At 42.1% G+C, this 22347-nt stretch overlaps 1 long non-coding RNA gene across 1 annotated transcript; it reads left to right on the top strand.

Annotated features, from left to right (window-relative positions):
- The first annotated feature begins 16312 nt into the window (after positions 1-16312).
- LOC127105137 (uncharacterized) lies at positions 16313-17962 on the top strand. The gene is made up of 6 exons (XR_007794910.1): positions 16313-16381; positions 16499-16666; positions 16778-16899; positions 17043-17216; positions 17335-17730; positions 17829-17962. It is a non-coding gene; the product is annotated as an uncharacterized LOC127105137 (long non-coding RNA).
- The last annotated feature ends 4385 nt before the right edge of the window (positions 17963-22347 follow it).

Consider the following 22347-nt stretch of genomic DNA (forward strand, 5'->3'; position numbering starts at 1 on the left):
GGCCTGAATGCCACTTCGGTCTGGATACCGGGAAATTGGCCTGAATGCCACTTCGGTCTGAATACCGGAAAAACTTCATGCCTGTCAGCATCGGCAGAAAATAGGGAAAGATAATAGAGGTGGCGCATGGGCCAACGACCCATGCTGGGGATAATAAGTCATGAACAACCTTCAGTCTGAGCACTGGAAACAAACTTCTGGCTTGTCACTTGGGATGTCGAGGATGTTTTATGCTTACATGCGTATGTTTGAATTTTTCAATGGCGTAATGCTCCATGAGAATGGAAATGCTACGCGATTTGGGAGGATGCAATGCAATATGATTCTACATGTAGGGATGCGAAATGCTGGGGAAAATGCCAAGCTGAAGCAAGGAATCCCGTTGGGGAAATGATCACAATCTTCTGGACCCTGACACTATTGTTGGAGATGCACAGCATAATGAATTATGCGGGGAAATGACCGGCCACGCGGTGTTCTGGCAATGACGAGATACCGAGACTCTAACTGAGGAGAGAACGACGCTGAAAACCTGTTGTTGGGGAAAGCGATAGTGGTTCTGGCAACCATAATCTACGAGAGATGACTCAGCAGGGGGGAGAAAACACCGATATGGTACCGAGGTTATGTTTCCAGGAAAGAGATCATCGATCTGGGATTGAAAACATCGATCTGGCATCGAACTCCGAGGAGTAGCTGCTTCTGCTGGGAAGATACAGTCTGGCATTGTCAACTCCGCTGGGGATATACAGTCTGACACTGTCAACTCTATTGGGGAGTGTATAGTCTGAAGCACATGCTTGGGAAATGCCCCGAGGGTATCTGTTCTGAATAGATGATCCAAAGCACTTAAAATTCACGGCAACTTTAAATGTTTATTAAGCATATACCTGTAAAGACCTTATGTGTCATGATGCAATGTTTATCAAAATTTCGGACGTCATTTTTGCAAACAAAACAATAAAATAAAAATGAAAACAGAGATATACTGAATAACATGATTTTATTGATTGAATGGCCTTTGAATAGGCATTTACATCAGGAAGCTATCCCTGGAAAGAGGTAATCGCAAAACAAGAATTAATCTAATGGCAATGTGAAATGGATTTCTATTGGGTTCCAATTCTGCTATGACTTGCCCGTCTTCAAGATCTTCCAGATGATCAGCCTTCTGAAAAGGTGATTAGATTGTTTCCTTCCTTTTGAAAGTTTCCAGTCATCGACATGAGATGAGATTTAGAACGCAATCATTCGCTTAATCCCTAACTTTTGCCTGGATTTCCCTTTTCGGGTTTTCAATCCACCGGGATACCCATTTTTGCCTAAGTTGCCTTTTCAGGTTTTCAACTTACCGGGTGTACGATCTTTTCATTTTTAAATCCCTAATTTTTTCCCGAACCTTTTCATTTTCTTGGTTCGTCGGGATGCCCATTTTTGCCTGGACTGTTCTTTTTACCGTCCAGCGGGTCTATTTTATGCGAAGTATTTTTTAACTGCGTCTGAGTTTACCGGGGAAGTGAAGTCTTCACCATCCATCGTTGCAAGCATTAAGGCCCCACCATCAAAAACCTTGGTGACAATATACGGTCCCTCATAGTTAGGAGTCCACTTGCCCCTGTGATCTGTCTGAGGAGGAAGGATCCTTTTCAACACTAAATCTCCGACTTGGAAACAACGAGGACGCATTTTGTGATCAAAGGCTCTCTTCATCCGACTCTGATACAACTGCCCATGACAAATGGCTGCCATTCGCTTCTCTTCGATAAGACTCAACTCATTGAACCTTGTCCGAATCCATTCAGCTTCATCTAGCTTGACATCCAACAGGACTCTTAGAGAAGGAATCTCCACTTCAACAGGTAGGACTGCTTCCATACCATACACAAGGGAGTAAGGGGTTGCCCCGGTCGACGTACGTACTGAAGTGCGGTACCCATGCAAAGCGAAGGGTAGCATCTCATGCGAATCTCTGTACGTAACGACCATCTTCTGCACAATCTTCTTTATGTTCTTATTTGCTGCCTCAACAGCACCGTTCATCTTAGGACGATAAGGGGAAGAATTGTGATGCTGAATGTTGAAGTTCTGACACAACTCCTTCATCATTTTGTTGTTGAGATTAGAACCATTATCGGTAATGATTCTCTCGGGAATCCCATAGCGACAAATGATTTCCTTCTTAATGAAACGGGCAACCACATGTCTGGTGACATTCGCGAATGATGCTGCTTCGACCCACTTGGTGAAATAGTCGATGGCAACAAGGATGAAGCGATGCCCATTGGAAGCAGTCGGCTCAATCTTTCCAATCATGTCAATGCCCCACATAGCAAACGGCCACGGCGAAGACATCACATTCAGAGGATTCGGCGGTACATGCACCTTATCAGCATAAATCTGGCATTTATGACACTTCCGAGCATACTTGAAACAATCTGATTCCATGGTCATCCAATAATAACCCGCCCTCAACAATTTCTTAGCCATTGCGTGTCCGCCGGCATGAGTACCGAAGGAACCTTCATGAACTTCTTGCATTAACATGTCCGCCTCGTGTTTGTCCACGCATCTGAGCAAAACCATGTCGAAGTTCCTCTTATACAGCACATCGTCTTTGTTCAAGAAGAAACTGCCTGCCAATCTTCTCAAAGTCTTTCTGTCATTGTGGGATGCCCCTACAGGGTACTCTTGATTCTTCAGAAAGCACTTGATATCGTGATACCAGGGCTTGTCATCGACCATTAGTTCAGCGGCAAACACATACGCGGCCCTATCAAGGCGCATAACATCGATCCTAGGAGCATGGTTCCACCGAACCACCTTGATCATGGAGGATAGAGTAGCAAGAGCATCTGCCATCTGGTTCTCATCACGAGGTATATGATACAGCTTTACTATTGTGAAGAAAGTCAACAGTCTTCTCGTGTAATCTCTGTAGGGGACCAGAGTGGGCTGGAGAGTATTCCAATCACCATTCACTTGATTAATCACTAGAGCTGAATCTCCGAAGATGTCCAGAGTCTTGATTCTCAAATCAATGGCTTGTTCAATACCCAAGATACAGGCCTCGTACTCAGCTTCATTATTGGTGCACTCGAAAGTCAGACGAGCGGTGAAAGGCATGTGGGCACCTTTCGGAGTAGTAATGACAGCACCAATTCCACTTCCTTTGGCGTTGACGGCCCCATCAAACAACAAAGTCCACTTTTCGTCTGGATCAGGTCCCTCCCCAACAACTAGCTCTTCACAGTCTTTCATCTTGAGGAACATGATGTCTTCATCTGGAAAATCAAACTTCATCGGCTCATAGTCTTCAATCGGTTGTTGAGCAAGATAGTCTGACAGAATACTCCCTTTGATGGCTTTCTGGGATGTATACTGGATATCATACTCTGTCAGTACCATTTGCCAACGAGCAACCCTTCCGGTGAGAGCTGGCTTCTCGAATATATACTTGACTGGATCCATCTTGGAGATAAGTAAAGTTGTGTGAGTCAGCATATATTATCTCAATCGCTTAGCAGCCCATGCAAGTGCACAACATGTCTTCTCAAGCATTGAGTATCTCGACTCGCAATCTGTGAACTTCTTACTCAAGTAGTAGATGGCATGTTCTTTCCTACCTGTCTCGTCGTGTTGACCGGGAACACAACCCATAGAATTGTCAAGTACTGTCAAGTACATAATCAGCGGTCTCCCTGAGACTGGAGGCATAAGGATAGGAGGATTCTGCGAATACTCTTTTATCTTTTCAAAAGCCCTTTGACAATCGTCATTCCAACTGATAGCCTGATCTTTCCTCAACAATTTGAAAATTGGCTCACACGTGGCTGTTAGGTGAGAGATGAACCTTGCAATGTAGTTCAACCTCCCTAAGAAATCACGGACTTGCTTCTCTGTTCTTGGCTCAGGCATTTCCTGTATTGCTTTCACTTTGTCAGGATCCACCTCAATCCCTTTTCCGCTAACAATAAAACCCAACAATTTTCCAGATCTCACCCCGAAAGTGCACTTGTTCGGATTAAGCCTCAGCTTGAATTTCCTTAATCGTTCAAACAATTTCTGCAGATTCACCAAATGTTCTTCTTCTGTCTGAGATTTGGAAATCATATCGTCCACATAAACCTCGATTTCATGATGAATCATATCATGGAACAGAGTCACCATAGCTCGTTGATATGTTGCCCCAGCGTTTTTTAGACCAAACGGCATCACCTTGTAGCAGAAGGTGCCCCATGGGGTTATGAAAGTTGTCTTCTCCATGTCTTCTGGTGCCATCTTGATTTGGTTATAGCCAGAAAAGCCATCCATGAAGGAGAATACCGAGAACTGAGTTGTGTTATCCACCAAAACGTCGATGTGAGGTAATGGGAAATCATCTTTAGGACTGGCTCTGTTCAGATCCCGGTAGTCAACGCACATCCGTACCTTTCCATCCTTCTTAGGTACTGGAACAATATTTGCGACCCATGGCGGATAATTGGTAACCGCTAGGAACCCTGCATCCAACTGTTTCTGCACTTCTTCTTTTATCTTGACAGCCATCTCTGGTCTTGTTCTTCTGAGCTTCTGCTTGACCGGAGGACAACCCTCTTTGAGAGGTAAACGGTGTACCACAATGTCTGTGTCAAGCCCTGGCATATCCTGATAAGACCAAGCGAAGACGTCAACATACTCTTGCAACAGTTCAATCAACCCCTTCTTTACATCATCTTCCAAAGCAGCCCCTATCTTGATTTCTTTCTTGACGTCCTCGGTGCCAAGATTAATCACTTCAGTAGACTCTTGATGTGGTTGAATGACCCTTTCCTCTTGCTTTAACAGCCTGGCAAGTTCTTCAGGGAGTTCACAGTCTTCATCACCCTTTTCTTCAGCTTGGAAGATTGGGTTTTCGAAGTCGAAGCGAGCCATAGCAGAATCGTTATCAATAGGATCCGGTGATGTGCATCTGCATGAGTGATGGTATGTGCTTATGAGTGTGAACAGTGAGTGAAAACTAAACAAAACATTGCTAAATATTTTTATTCTTTTGAAATTTTGAAAACTGTAAAAATAGAAAAACAGTGAACAAGATTTTGAATGCAAAAGACGTCCTTCATTTATGATAAACAATGCAGGTATTCACATAGATGAGCCCTACAATGAGTCATTACGCCCTGGGCGGAACGTAAGACTTGGACATGCATGAATAAACAAAGAAAAATTACTCCTCTAGAAGAGTGACTTGGACAATTTCCTCGGAAGACCAATTGTTGATGACTTCACCCGGGATCCTCGGACGCACCCAGTTGTCGATGTCGCAATCACTATCTCCATTTTCATCGTTGATCGCAGAGATCTGGCCATATTGGATGACGCCAGCACTGGAGAAAGTAATTGGCCCCTGACGAGTCTGAAGTGCTGAAGTTGTAGAAGTCAGCGCTGGTTGATACCCAATCCCGAACTTGTCGTCCTTCATTGGTAACTCCAACAGACGTCCCCAACCGGGAGCAACACCTGAATCCACCAAGGCTTGCGCCTGCTTGAAAGATGAGATAGGGGCTCCTGCTTTAGCCCCTTCCACCGGAGCTGCATCCTTGATCTGAACTGACTCAAAGGCCTGAGAGAGAGTCTCATGAATTTCACCTTCTACCTCTACGTACTTGAAGGTAGACAGGTTACTTACCAGTATGTCCTCCTCACCACAGACGGTGACAATTCTTCCATTGACTGGGAACTTGATCTTCTGATGCAGTGTTGAGGAGACTGCCCCAGCATTGTGGATCCAAGGACGACCCAGAAGGCAACTGTACGAGGGACTGATATCCATCACATAGAATACGGTGTTGAAGGTTTGTGATCCAATCCGAATTGGCAATTCTACCTCTCCAAACACCGACCTCTTAGAACCATCGAAAGCTCTCACCATGAGATCAGAAGGTTTCAAGATCAAACCTTCTACTTCTAACCTTGACAGGGCTCTCTTGGGTAGTGAAATTCTAGTTATCAGACTTTGGATGTCACACGGGTTGTTATGACATCCAATTCTGCACAGACAGGAATTATGCAGAACTTAAAAGTAAGTGCAGTAAATAACACAAGCAATTGTTTACCCAGTTCAGTCCAACATGACCTACATCTGGGGGCTACCAAGCCAGGGAGGAAATCCACTATTAGTAGTATCAATTCAAAGCTAAACTCACCCGTTTATAACTTATCACTTAATCCCTACCCAATGCAATTTCAATCTTACACTAAGATCAGAGTTCCTACTCACTCCCCCTCAATCACCTCAGTGATTACTATCTTTAAACAATATTAAAGACAAGTTGAAGTCACACTTCAAACAACTCTTGATTGTGCTTCACAGCTTTAATCAAGATACACAACACTCACGCTTAAAAGCTTTGAGCGACACAACACTTACAACTCAATGAACACCCTATGCCACAGCAATCATCTACTTGATAATGGCTTGGCTTACAAGTTACGTCTAATACAAGACTCACAAAAATACAGCAGTGAAGTATGATGGACACACTTAGTCTTCACGCCTCAAAATCCCCGAAACTGAATGAAGGAACGCCTTCCTTTTTATATTGCAGTACCTGGGCTTTTGCACCTGTATTCTCCTGAATTTAAGGTCACACGAGTTCCCATAAATTCAACATTTAGGTTACTAACAAATAGGCTATTTGTTAGGTTCATTAAATGTAACTTGGTTGTTGGTTTCCTGGTTTTTCTCTAAGCTGTTGACTTCCTGAAGAATAGCCCAAGAAAAGCTGAAACAGAAAACTGAACAACCTACAATATAGCATATGCTGTCAGGAATGAATGTCACGACATTCAGCTTGACATCAAGGTCCATATGCTGAGTCTGTTTTTCCAGAAAATAGACTGTACAATTTTGCTGACCTGTACATGATCAAAATGACCATACTACAGTAACAACTTACATTAATAAATGTTAAAGTGTCCAACTTAACATTTACACATTTGGCCTTAAGTTAGTTCTGTTATTCTATTGAAGAACAAACTAAGTTACATGCTGAAGTATAGCAGAACACCACTCTGTCTAATGTTCAGTAGCTGCTGTCAATGATGAATGTCATAACATCCAGTTTGACATTCAGTCAGTAGGCCTTATGCCAGGTCTGGTCTTTCCTTGATAACCAGACTGGAAATAAATACTAAGTTCTAACAGAACACCAGCTGTTCTATTCCTTAGTATCTGTTGACAGGTATGAATGTCACAGCATCCAGTTTGACATTCAATAAATCCTGTGTTAGCTAATCATGCAGTAACTACTCAAGTGTGTCATGACATCAGTCAAGACATCAGAGTACAATTAGATATTCTAACCTACAATGTAGTCACCTATACATACCATGTCATGACATCAGTCAAGACATTAGTAACCAGCTAGTGTTTTACCATATAATGCAACCAATTAAGCACCTACAGGTAGCACGTTGAGAGAGGAACCTGTATCCACCAGAACATGAGATAACACGGTGTCTTTGCATTCCATTGAGATATGCAAAGCTTTGTTATGGCTGCGTCCAGCTGGTGTTAAGTCAGAATCAGTAAAACCCAACCCGTTGCTTGCATGAACATTTGCAATGATCCCTTCTAGTTGGTTTACTGAGATCTCCTGAGGCACATAGGCAGCATTAAGGACCTTCAGAAGTGCCTCCCTGTGTGCCTCTAAACACAATAGGAGTGGGAGAATGGATATCTTAGACGGCGTCTGAATCAACTGATCGACTACTTTGTAGTCGCTTTTCTTTATAATTCTTAAGAGCTCGTCCACATCCTTCGAGAAAGTAGGCTCTGAGCCAGTCTGGGGTGCAGAAGTGCCCTCATTTACAACTTGTTTGCCTTTGGCCTTAGCCACGGCATCAACACTATTATTTTGGGTAACGGGTGGTGAGAACAATCTACCACTCCTGTTGAATCGCCCGATTCCACCAACATTATCCACTGCGGGACCTTCAGCTTCAAGTTCAGACTTCTGACCCTCTTCTACCTTCAATGGTTGTTCCACCCTATGATCGTGCGTGTATACACTCCCCCCATAATGCCACGGAATGGCCCTATCGCTTGTGAAAGGTAAAGGACCAGGGGTTGTGATTGTCATAGCGGCCGGTCGCACTGGTGGCACTGGTTGCGCTTCTGGCACACTGATCTGATTAGTCGGGTAAAAGATGGTGATAGTAGCGACATCATAGTCATACTCAGGAATCTCTTTCATTGAAACAAAAACATCCGGAACACCGGAATCAAGTTCATTTACATCAAAATCAGACACATTGTTTGGTATATCAGCAACAACATTTGGAAAATTAAATACATCAATGGGAAATACACAATCAGCAGGAACAACATCTGTGAATTCTTCAACAGCATCTTCAAACACCTCTTCAACTACCCCTTCAGCAAACTCTTTGACAGACAAGTCTTCAACTTGAAGGGTACCATTGTCAAGCAAGACCTGGATACCCTGCTGCAGCTTCAAGCAATCCTTACCCTGTGTAGCGCAATCCAAACAACCTTTCCCACAACCGGGGAAAACATCGGCCTTCAGCAAGCGTTCCTTAATTTCCAACAACGGAGTCTTCAACTTCAACACATCCTTAATAGACTTGGCTTCTCCTTCCAGCATATTAACGTTCGCACCACTATGCTGTGGCATGGGATTGTTGACGACATTAGGAGCCGGTGCAAGGTTGATAGCCTTTGAATCTATGAGGTCCTGAACTACGTGCTTAAAAGCTTTGCAGTTCTCAATATTGTGGCCAGGTGCCCCAGAGTGGAAACTACACCTAGCATTGGCATCGTAACCCACCGGAAGTCTACCAACCGGAGGAGCCAGAGTGCGTAACTGCACAAGTTGTAGCTGTTGAAGACTAGCAAGCAGTTGAGCGCACGACATTGGAAGAGTGTCGAAACGCCGGTCCATCATCCTCTGCCTCTGTTGATAGGCGGGTCTGTTACCTGGTTGTTGTTGTTGTTGATACTGAGTTGGTTGACGTTGTGGTTGTTGTTGTTGTAGTGATGCTGCAGCTGGAATGGTCACAGCCGCAACATACGGTCGCTGATGATAGTTTTGAAAATTATTCCTTTGGTTATTCCTATTTTGATATGAAGATACATAATTCACACCCCCTTCCCTCTGCTTCTGTCCTCCCATAAACAGCTTCTTTACTCCTGATGAAGATCCACCTCCATTGTGGCTCTTGTAGGTCTTCAGGTAATTTTCTACCCTCTCTCCGGTAGAGACCACATCAGCAAAGTTGGAGGCATTGCACCCCACCAGACGCTCCAGGTAAGGTCCAGGCAACGTATTCATGAACATGTTGGCCATTTCCTTTTCCAACATGGGAGGTTGAACACGGGAAGCTGTCTCCCTCCAGCGTTGAGCGTATTCTTTGAAGCACTCATTGCTTTTTAGAGACAGGTTCTGGAGTTGAGTTCTATCTCGGGCCATGTCTGCATTATACTGGTATTGCTTCACAAAAGCCTCCGCCAAATCCCTCCAGCAACGGATATGGGCTCTATCCAACCTCATGTACCATTCCAGGGATGCCCCAGCTAGACTGTCCTGGAAGAAATACATAAGTAGCTTCTCGTCGTCAGAATATGCAACCATCTTTCGGAAGTAGGCTTGCACATGGGTGTTCGGGCAAGAGCTACCGTTGTACTTGTCAAAGATTGGGACTTTGAACTTCGGTGGGACCCTCACGCCTGGGACCAATCCCAAGTCAGAAACATCTACCCCCAGAGGGTTTTGTCCTTCCACCGCCTTCAGCCTCTCCTCTAATCTCCTGAACATGGGATCCATGCCATGGCCCATGCCAAAGTCTTCTGGCAGCAAGAACTGATCATCTTGATCATCGTGAATGGGTTGTTGATCGTGGTTGTTATGTGGGATCGGGACAGGCCCCGGTCCATTAACCTCTGCAATTGGAGGATCAGTCACGACCTCTGGTTGAGTACTTGCGGGATTCCTTTGTATCATTTGTCTAATCTCCTACTGTCCCTGAGCTACTCCCTGACCACGTCCATGAATTGGTTCATGCGGACCCTCATCTCAGGAAGTTCTGCTTGTAGACTTTCCATTGCTTTCTGCTGGTTTCTGCGGGTACCGTACCGATGAATTCCTGAATCAGCTATCCTGCTAGTGGAACACCAAATAATATGAGAACACCGCGGCGACACCTGTTATGCAAGAATATGCAAATGAATATGTTAATGCAATGACATGTTTATCACTTCCAAAAAGGTATTCTACCCCCTTGATTCCGGTCTCACGAGAAGATCGAGCCGTAGATAAACTTCGGAGATCAAGATGCAATAGAGAGCAGGTCTTCATATAGATAAGTTCAAAGAGAATGGCCTTAGCCAATAGTACATCAAAAGAGGATTTCCACAACAAGCCTGTGGATCATCACTACACAGCAATAAAGCAATAAATAAAAGGAGGAACAAAAAATCAGGACTCAGCCTCCTGTGTACAAACCATAAGGACTGCTCCTCACTTCAGCCAGGAATGCTATCGTGTCAGGATGATCTGGGAATTCTATCAAACGCCGGATAAGCAGATTCCTCTGGTGAATAACTCCATCCAACTCGTTGATGTGCTCTTTGTAGTAATTCCCGTCATCATCTCCGAATACCTCTTCAAGTCTGGATTTCTTCAAACCTGCCAACACCTTAAGTTCTTCAATCTGTCCTCGAGCCTCATTGAGTTGATCGGTGATGTAACCATTGGTAGAACGGGCGCACAGAAGCTCATTGTTCTTCTCCTTCAGCAAAGTCTTCAATTTCTCCATCTGACCAGTCAGTCCGGTCACCATCTCCTCCTCCTTTTCCTTCCGAGAAGTTGAAAATGCATCCCATCGCTCTTGCCACCCTGCCAATTTACCATGAGCATCCATTAATTGTTGCTTGACTCGCTTCAACTCAGAACTGGATGATCCCAAGGCCTTGTCTGTCTTCCTGAAGAATTCCACCTCCACAGCTAATTTCCTCTCTGCTTCCTCTTGCAATCTGACGGCTTCCCTCTTCTGATATTCTGCCTCATGAAATTGATGCATATAGTCTTGCAACTTCACACTTAACGCCGAGTTTTCCATTTGAAGCTCCTCCATGGCTTTCTTCAATTTGTCATACTCCTCTCGGCTCACCATTGTTGACTGCGCAGGAGTAGGTGGATACAAAGGTTCTTCTATAGGAAACGGCAGACCCAACTCTTCGACTCTTCCTTGAAGCCACTCTCCATACTGAGGGTAAGTTCTACAATCTCCTTTTCCAAGCACAGTTCTTCCTCTCTTGATCACCTTGAGCCAGGCCTCAGCTGCCTTACGGGGTACAGTCAAATTAGGCGAAGAATGGAAAAACATAGATTCTTCCACATCCTTTTCCAAAGGCGGAGTTCTTAAAGCATATCCAAACTGTCTGACTGCTAGAGAAGGATTATAGTTGATTCCTCCTCTTCTTCCTACCAACGGTACATTTGGGAAGTTCCCACAACTGTGAATAATATCCGCCCGAAGCAAGCTCCGGTCAGACCACCAAGAAATATCTTCAGCTCTCAACCCCATCAATCTCTTAGACCAACTCAACGAGTCCTCAACATCAACGAACGCTCCTAATTTGGGTAGGTGAGAACTGAACCACTTATAAAACAAAGGCGCACAACAATTCAACAATCCTCCTTTTCTATTCTCATTCCTGTGATGCACCGAATGAAAGAAATCTCCCAACAAGGTCGACACTGGATTACCCAACACAAAAAGGCGTATTGCGTCTACGTCCACAAATTTTGCCATATTAGGGAACAGGACAACCCCATACACACAAAGAGCCAACACAGCATTGAAACCCCTCTGGTCACCATCTTCAAGCTTCTTCTTTGCTTCTCCCAGTAAGAAACTCAAATGAAAACCACTGACTCCTCCCTTCTGACACATATTAGCCTTCAAGACTGATTTCCCCAAATATGTGGCCGAAGCAACCATGCTGAGATCGGGCAGAAGCTCAGAACTGTAGAATAACAACTGTGACTTGATAGGAACTCTGAGAACACTGGAAATCTCCTCCAAGGTAGGGACCAAAATATAATCCGGGAATGTGAAACACCTCAATGGAGGTTCATAGAACTGCAGCAGTGTGAATAAAGCATCATGTTAATCCTTGGAAAGAACCGTGACGAAACTTAGAATCAAACCGTACTCCTTCCGGAATCCTTCTAGAGAATCAGGATCCATTAACTTCATCAACTATTGAATAGGCTCCAGACAGACCACCGGAAACTTGTAGGCGACATGTCTCTTTCTGCCAATATCCATCTCTAGAGAACCAGAAAAACTCGACCGGAATCAAGAAGAAGGTGTAAACCCCTGGGAATAGATAAACATGTATGAAGTGATATGAATGCAAAATGATGTGATGCAATGCAGTGACATGGAAATCAGGACTGCTGTATCTGCTTGAACATATGTCGGGTTGCACTGTTTGAAGAAAAAACACACTGAAGAATATAATATAAGATCAAAACTCTGCTCCAGAAAACCGGGTTGGTTGGAGGTTAAGGTTCCCTGAATTTAGCCCGCCCCTCACTGGTAGGTTCTAAGAACAGAAGTTTGTCAGCTTCAGCCCTTCAGTCGAGAATAATACGTTTACCACTGAAGGTTTGGCATTATTACGGGATAAAAGACCTCCACTGACTCCCCTCAACAGGACATCCTAAAGCAAGTTCCCAGTCTCGGGGTCCTCGGATTGATCAGCGAGAATGCGCCCACCAGAGCTAACATAATCACGTCTCGGAGGAGAGGCCTTGACTGAGTTCTCGGGAAATGGTCACCAGAGTCGACGATTTCTACAGGAATATCTGTCGTTATGGAACACCCATAGGACAAAATATATCCAACAGAAACCTCGTCTGGAATGTGGGTCTCATGAACGAGTTAACGTAGCAACATACCACGCAAGCCTCATGACTATCCACTCTAACACCTATGTGTACACTCAAGCCTGGGTAGTGGGCTTATCTCTCATAGAACAATCCTAACCCAACAAACAGTCAACCCACAGAACCCACAGATACAGAAAACATATGTACATGAATGCAATAAGGTAAAGCAGGTAAATGCGGAAAGTAAACGACTGTACAAAAGCATAAACACCCAACAAACAAGAAATCTACAAAAGCTAGGAGGGACTCGCTTAGGGAAACCGGGTCCCCAGCAGAGTCGCCAGCTGTCGCAGCCTGAAAAATACAGTGTGCGAAAAAACAACCGGCGAAGAAGAAATGACAGAAGAGTCGCCACCGTGCGTTATTTATCCCAAAGGAGGGAAAGGAAACGCTCGAAGTAAACCTGAAGAGAGGAAAGGAAAAGACAAGGTCTCGCAACCAAATCTTGGGTTCGGGAGTCGATTATGCGAAGGGAAGGGATTAGCACCCCTACGCATCCGTAGTACTCTACAGGATCCACTCTTGTTGTTCTTGTCTAAAGGGTGTGTGTTTATCTAATGTACTATTTACTAAAAGGGTCAAGAGAAAAATGACTCGCACGGATGTCGCATCCACTGCATACGTATCTCATCTGAAATGAGAATCAGAGTCTTCGTAGCTCAGCTACCTATGGGTTAAAGAGGAGTGTGCTCGCTAAGACGTCGCGTCTTATGCCTACATATCTCATCGGGAATGAGAATCAGAGCAAAACGTAGTTCAGCTAACTACGGGAACAAAAGGTCTCGATTGCAACTAGGGCAAGAGAAAGGGAAAGGTCTCGATCGCAACGAGGGCGAGAGAAAGGATCGCAACAAGGGCGAAAGCAAACAAGGATTAGTTGTTAGTCATCAGTCAAACTCGGCAAGACATTGCATCTTGTGCCTACGTATCTCATCTGAACATGAGAATCAGAGTTGCCGTAGTTCGGCTACATATGCCAAACAAAACACACGCAGGAAACCGACTGCCAATCGCTGGACTTATGTCAGACTCCACACAAACAGGCAAACATGGAAACCGAATGCCAATCGCTGGACTTACATCGGACTCCGAACCAACAAACACACACAGGAAACCAACTACCAATCGCTGGACTTATGTCAGACTCCTACACACACAAAGGGTTTAATCGGACGCTGAATCGTCAGAAGCAAAAATAAAGTTGAACAAACAAGCTAATAGGGAGTCTGGTACTCGAGCCTGCTAACTGTCAAGCAAACGCACACAAAAAAGGAAAAGGGTGCCCGAAAAGATCTCGTACGACCCCCTGCCTACGTACCTCATCTGGTATGAGGATCAGGGCAACGTAGTTCCCCTACATAGGGATTGCCATCTGAATATGGACTTACAAAAGGAGGACACCAGTTGTGTCAAAGGAGAGTGGGCGATGTGTTCACGTCCTAGCAGTAGGTGTCGCAGCTCGCTGAATCGAGTCTTAGGCAGTTACCTCTTTGCAATAGGACGGACTACATGCCACAAGATCGGAGATGCTCGGAAGGTCTAAAAGAAATGGGGAAGCTCTGCCCTAGAGTTGTCATGCAATGTGTACTTAAGTGTTTAGGATTTACAAATGGGAATATCTACCTAATGTTAGCATGCAAAGAATATGGGAATTCTACCTATGTTATCATACAAAAGGATAAGGGAATCCTACCTATGTTATCATACAAAGGGTTCTATCTAATGGGTGCTACCTAATCGGGACAAGGATCGACGAATGGAGCAAGGAGAGATGTTAGGGATAAGGGTAGATGGCGATGCATGAAGCAATCGACTTACAAGGTTGATGGCGATGCATAAAGCAATCGACTTACAAGGTTGATGGCGATGCATAAAGCAAACGACTTACAAAAGGGTGGATGAATACGTGCTGGTTCTGTTAGGTTTTGAAAAATGATTACTCGACGTTGGATCGAGGTTTTGATCTTGTTTTGAAACGGTTATCGAATGTTCATTTTAATTCTTGTATTAACAGATGAATAAAGAATGAAAGAATAAATATTATACATTTCATGGGAGAGGGATACATTTGTTATGAATGGGGATTCAAAGTATTGGAATAATTAAATCGGGTCCAAACAATAAATAATGCAATGTATGAGTGTAAGTGCAAAGGAACCGGCTCATTGTAAGAAAGCCCAAGAGTAAGCTATGTGAGGTTGATGGCGATGCTTAAAAAGCAATCTACTTACAAGGGTGTGAAAATGGGCTCGATATTAAATCGAGAAAAATATGATTTTTATAAGTTTAAAAATGGTTTTGAATGAATGGTGAAATTAAGAGAAAACAAATTTGCATTATTAACAAATGAAACTATGAGTATAATAAAGGCATAAACATAAAAAGAAATGAAAATGCTAAAAGAAAATAAAATAGCTAAAAGAAATAAAATGCCAAAAAAAATGCTATACATGAGTATTGAACCCACCCCACTCGAGACTATGATACTACCTTTCTCCACCAGACCACTCATGGTTAGTTATTATTTACGATGCTAATTTAGATATATAAACTAAGATAGAATAAACATTAGAATAAAAACTAAAATAAATAAAAATAAAAATAAAGACTGTTGGACTACCAGTGGTTAAACCCAGCCGCCTGGCTGTTGGGTTTTTCAATGGGGAATAAGTTGAAAACATAAACACAATTATTAACTAAACCTAGGAATTCTAAGCAAAACCTTTAATGTTTTTTTTAAAACTTATTCTGTATAAAAAATAAATTAAAGAAAAAAAAATAAGGAAACCAAAACAGAAGACACTTCCGTCTCCGTCTCTCACAATCTCACGAATTCTCCATCAAACTCAAAACTCTCTCAGGCGAAACCTCTCTCTGCTCTCAGAATCGCTATCCCTCAACCTTACCCAATCGTCTCTCAAACGCGTCCAACCCTCTCTCTCTCAAACTCGCTCAAACGAAATCTCCCTCTGCTCTCAAAATCGCTCGCATCTATCTCTCAAACCTCTCTCTCGCGTACTTTCTACCTCAAAGTCGCTCATCAACGAACCCTCTCACGCTCTCAAACTCAAAGAATCACTCTCTCTCAACTCTCACGATATCTCCATTAACAAGCATGTGAAAAGGATAAAAGGAAAAAGGAGAAGTTCTTACAAAGTGTCACGGCGGTGGTGAAAGGCGTGAAGAAGCTGGCCTCCCAATCCAGGTAATCGATTTTGGGATTTTAGGGTTTTTGTTTGAGATTTTCCGCCTCCAAGTTTTTCTGTCGTTAATTCCTCCCCTTACTGATTCACCCTTTTCCTATTTATGCTCTCAGCTTAGGGTTTCGAATTGGTGCCCTTGTGTTCAAAAGCGTATCTCTGTAAAATCCTCTTTGATGTTCTCAGTTTGGATGGGCTTGTTTAATGCTAAAACCGGAAACGGTATTCCGAACCCACTCTTTCTTCTTCATTTTTGTCTCTATGCCAAATTGGGATATTTCTGAAATTTGAATTTTACTGTTGGCTAATTAACTTGTGTTTTTTTTTGTTTTACCGCAGTGAAAAAAATGGAGCATTCTTGGACATAGGAAATTGGCTGTTCAGCAATGCTGGCTGCTTCAACACATGCATCTTGGACATTCTAGGCCAGTTGCAGTAGACTTGTGGTATGCTGTCATCTAAAACTTGGAATGCATTTGTCTGTTTGTGCGCCATAGCTGAACCAAGGTAGAGTTTCTATTGCTCAAGGTTGATGTTGGCTTGAAACAGGGCAATGGTATCTAGTAGGTTTTGGGTAAAACTATTGTGGCTTCCATTCTTGTTTCCTGTCTGTTACAGGGCCAATGGTGGGTTTGTCATGGTCTTTTGTTGGTTCAAGCATAGAGCCTTAGCCTTGTAGTGTGGTGCACTGTGAGCAAGGAATGAGCATACTCTTGTGGTGGTGCTGCAGTTGATGTTAGGTTAGTTGATTGGGAGTTGGTTTCATATTGTAGTGACACCTTGTGTTTTATCATGGCTTTTGATGTAGCAGCAGGCACTTTGTGGACTTGCTTGAGCTTGTATTGCCGTGGATATTGATGACCATTGTTGTTATGCATTACAGCAGGTTTGGATTGGTTGCAAAGTTGTAGTCTCAATTGACTGTGGTGCTTCTGTTATTGGCCTGGCGTGCTTCAAGTTTGCAAATAGGTCCATATGCATGATGGTTCCAGCTGGCATGTTGAACTGTTTGGTCCAGTTTCATTGTTCAATAGCAAATTGGATGGTTCGTGGCAAGGTTGGCAGGCAGGTTGATATGGCATTGGTTCAGTTTTGTGGACATGTCTTAATTTTGAGGTGCATTATGTAGCCATACTAACTTTGAACTTATGCATTGTTTTGGCATGGTTTCACAGGTTCATCACTGGTTTAGGTTTGCACTGCAGCTTAGTTCATTGCTCAATTACTTGGTGGCAGCTTGGTGAATTTGGTCATTGATTTTATAACAACAAGGTTGGATTTTAAAGCAACATGTACCATTGGTTATTCAAGGATCAAAATGGAACATGGAAGGTTATGGTTAGAATATGGATTGTGCTGGCATTTGCTGTTGTTTATCTTGCAGGTCATGTGAGCTTGGACTCTGTACCGCAAGTGTGGTACCATTCCAGCAGAAGGAATTGTTTTCAAAATGTTTCTACAGGCTGTGAATAAGCATGTTTAGGTTGCTGCTGCTGATAGCTGTTATAGTAGCCTAAGTATCCCGTACTGCTGCCATAGCCATATGGATTAGAAGAGTTTGCATATGATGTGTATGCATTGTAATCTTGTGGTGTATTAGCTGTTCCCAAATTTGATGTGTTACCAGCAACTGATGATACACTTTGACCTTTTTGAATGCTTCTTGCAGGTGGCTGCGGATGCTGATCATACTGGTAGGTTGGATTAGAATAAACTCCATTTGCCGTGGAGCTCTGAACAGTCCATGATATAGCTTCAGGCCTAGATGTCGTGGTAGCATATGAAGATGTCTTGATGTTGGTTAGCATCAACAAGCCGATTCTCGAATAGGTGCGACTCCACCGGAGCTAAGGTCTCAGTATGAGTACCTTCGTTTGCCATATCTCAAAACTTTCCACATTTGAAGTATAGATCCATGAGGGAGATATTAGTAAAAAATATCAGGTTGTATTCTGTTGCGTATTATATATCCATGAACAAATTTTCCCTCTAGTAGTTGCATTATTATACTGCTTAATGTAGTCAAATTGGTTTGACTCCTTCATTGTATATTCTCTTAAAAAGTTGAATGCATGAAAAGCTATCACCTTTGAAACCATATCCCGCAATCATGGAATTCCAAATAACAACAGACTTTTTAGGCATTTGCTCAAAAACTTTTATAGCCATTTCTAAGTGACTGCATTTCCATACATGTCAACAAGAGCAGAGCTAACGAAAAAAGTCCAACTGAAACCCACTATTAATCAACTCCATATGAATTTCCCTCCCTCTTTCTAAATCCAAACAGCCTAGCTCACGATGAAACAGCAGTGGTGATTGTAATCGAGTCCGGCTCAAATCCATATCTTCTCATCATGCCAAAGTATCTTAGAGCTTCATCAAACTTCCTGCTTTAAGAATAACAAGAAATAAACCGTATTCCGGCACGCCACATCCTTATCAGGCATTTCATCAATCAAGATGGATAGCATACTCAAACAATTTACATTTGGCGCACATATACACAAAAGAACTTCCAACTACGATATCCACCATCAAACCAGTTTTTTACCGACCAAATATGTACCATTTGTCCCAAAACAAATCTATAAAGCCCGCCGCAAACTATAACAGTGTTTTCAATGACATGAAACACACGCTGTGCATAATCAAGCAAATGGCAGGAGATATATAAGTTAACCAAATTCTTGCTCACAAACCCAACAAACATAAACGGGAACGTAACCTCTTCATGCAATAATTGATCATGCTTTTGAGGGCATCAGCATCAAGTAAGCGGGCATCAAAAGTTGTTCCATCCCCAGACATCACATTCGATGAGGTAGAAAGAGTCAATAATTCCATAGCACTTCAAGTAGCACTTCAAGAAAAACTTCTTGAACATGAACGAAGTAATCGAGACATGAACAAGTAGGCGGGAATTCTTGAATATGCATGAAAAATTTCTCAATGTGAATGAAGAAACATGAATGCAAAATTAAAAAAGTGACAAATGTAAAAAATATGAAATAGTAAGATATGCACATGAATGAAGGAGTATGCATGGCAATTCTTTGAATGAAAAAAATGAATATGAATGGAGAAATATGGATGGGATCTTCGAACCTCGAATATATGAGAAAAAGAAAAATAAATGACGGATGGGAAAAAATTTCAGAACCAAAATCGGGGTATAACAACCATTTCCATTAATGCACTTTAATTCTTCATCTCTTTCTTCATCTTCTTCTTCTTTTTTTCTTTTTTGATCAATGAGTTAAAGATTGGTAGTTAGCATTGATACATGGAGGTTCAATCTTCCTTGATTCAAATCTGATTCATCTTGATCATGGATCAAGTGAATGGCTTTGCATTAAGGATAAATTGCTTCCTAAATCATGCAAAGAACCTAAATCAATACAAGATCATTTCTCATCTTTTCTTTTGGCATGGAAAGTTGTAGGAGCTTTATTCACTAATCAAGATCTCTAACTTGTGTTGTTGCCTACATTATTATTGACCGGCCTCAGATAGTTGTGACTTCTACATAAGTCCAATTATGATTGCTTAACATAGCGCTAAATTCGCCTTATGGCACACTAACTACTAACACTAACCATTAACCATTAACATTTAATTCTTGCTCTTTACATTTATGCAATTTACTATTCTTGCACATATTATTCATTTGATTTGCTCTTTGCTCACTTGAGCACATGTTTATGTTAATGCAATTTGCCTTTTGCTCACTTGAGCACATAATTGTGTATATATTATTGTGCTTGTGTTTTGTTTTGATTGTTGTGGACCAAATGCAAAGAAATGGACAAATGGACTTAGTTTCTAGGACATTCCCTATGAAAAATTGGAGTAAAATGACCCTAATGTTGAAGATGGATTAGAAGGACCAAACCTCTAAACTCACTCTTGTCTATTCTTGATTTGCTTCATAAGACTCTTTGATGTGTGTGTGCTTTTGTGCTAGGGGATCCTATGAGAACTCAACTTGAAGAATCATTGCCATGTTCATCCAAAATGAAAGATACAAGAGGCATTGGGGATCTTCTAAGAAGCTTATTTGATTATGTTGATTTCTTGAGCTTACACTTATTTTGCTTGCTTATTCCAAAGGATGGAAGCTACTTGAATCATCCATATGATCTCAAGAGAGGAACTCCATTTGTGGTCTTGTTTCTTATCCCTCATCTCTTGTATGATTAGGACTTTAGCCATTCTTCTTCTTCCCTCCATTCTAACCCAAGCCAAAACTTTTGTGCAAACATTTAACACTTCTTTTCAAATGCTAGAAACCTAAGCCTTATGCTTTTGATTTTCAAACTTTCTTTTCATAACACTTATTTTGAATTGAACTTCTAAGTCAATTTTGACCATATTTTGTACATACTTTTCATTGGTAAATATAACCCATTCAAATACTTTTTTATGGTTTCAATGGCCACTCTCTTAATCAAAACTCTTCATAACCTTTAGCTATTAGGTTTGAGTTATCCTTGAGGTAGATGTAATACTCACTTATATCCTTAGTGATGGACAATGAGTCTTCCATGCTTATTATAGGGTTAACCCCTCACTAGCATGTTGAAGCTATCCTCACATGGTGGATTTGTGGTTTTAGGTTGAGTTTTCTCACATGGATAACAAAAGACCTTAAGGCTTTTGGACCAATCAATTCACCAACTCATTTTGAGATTTTTTACCCCGAACTATGAGGTTTTGATCCTAATCTTTTTTAAGATGGTACGTAGGCAATGGGTTTATCCATCCAAACACAAATGTAAATAACTTGTATATTCTTTTCTCATCTCTTCAATCATGTTTGCATAAATAAATTTTCACAAAATACCAACCTTACAACAAATGTGAAAAGGGCTCCCTAGGAGTACCTAGGATGTTTTGGGAGCTTAAAACCTTCCCATTGCATAACCAACCCCCTTACCCCGATCTCTGACACTTTTACTAGTTTTTGATTCGATAAAACTTTTAGGTTTTTGTTCGCTTTCTAACCATTCCTTTGGATAAATAGAAGTGCGGTGGCGACTCGACTTGTATGGTTTACCTTAGATTTAGTCAATATCTCTAATGGTAACGAATACCTCGCTACAGAAAAGTGGCGACTCTGCTGGGGATCATTTGCCTAGTGGGTTTTGCCTACTTTTCATATTTGTTGTATTGTTGTTGTATATTATTTTGTGACATAATTTTGTGCAATTTGGGATTACTGTATTTTATGTAATGATTGAATTGCTTGAATATTAATTCCTTGTATGCTTGGTGATCTTTGTGAGATGAGTTCTATACCCGAACTCGAGTGCACTTAGGATAGGAGAATGGCATAGTCTTGTTGACTTGTGTGGAGTTATTCCTTAGCAAGTTGACTTGCAAGCCCATTCACTTGGTGGAGGTCATGTTGGGATCAAAAATGTCACACAAGTAGTTGTGGTTAGACATTACTCTTTCCAATATAGACCTTGGAAGCCAAGGATCTTAGTTTACCAAGCCCATCTTGGCCTATTCTTAGGATGTAGTGCGAAAGTCGTTCAAGTGTGAGATTTGATACGATTGTTACGCGATACTACGCTCGTAAGAGTCTTTCTTGAGAATATTTTTGGAATACGAGTAGTCGTTTCTCCGGTAATATCCGAAAGATGGGATGACGACTATGGGAACCTCTTGTAGAAAATGTTTGGCAGGTTTAACCCTAGTACACTCCCTTTGGGTGGTTCTTAACCGAGACTCCATGCTCGTGACTTGCAACAAACCCTTGATTCATTGTTGATCCGTTCTTGTATCCTTAATATCAATGGAACTTGGGTGTTGATAAGGTGTAAACCATAATCCACCAAAATGGATGATTGATATTAAGGATAACATGATCTATCCCATGACCTTTGTTTGGTGTGCTTTGCTTGATCCTTGAGTGTGATTGTTGCATCCATGCATTGATGCACCCATTTGCATCCATATCATCAATAATGAGAAAATTTTCAAGGAACTTAAGAGGTCTATTTGCAAATTTTCAGACATGGAAAGACAAAGAAGGAATACAAAGAAGTACAATTTTAGACAACCTGACTTGAAAGAGCTAAGGAATTTGACACCCTATGTATTAGATCCCTTGGGTTTCAAGGCTCGTTTTGGGAAGCTTCTATCTGTTCTTACTACTCAGGTGGACGAAGGATTAATGA

This window comes from Lathyrus oleraceus, chromosome 7 (assembly GCF_024323335.1).
Source record: "Lathyrus oleraceus cultivar Zhongwan6 chromosome 7, CAAS_Psat_ZW6_1.0, whole genome shotgun sequence".
Classification (NCBI taxonomy): domain Eukaryota; kingdom Viridiplantae; phylum Streptophyta; class Magnoliopsida; order Fabales; family Fabaceae; genus Lathyrus; species Lathyrus oleraceus.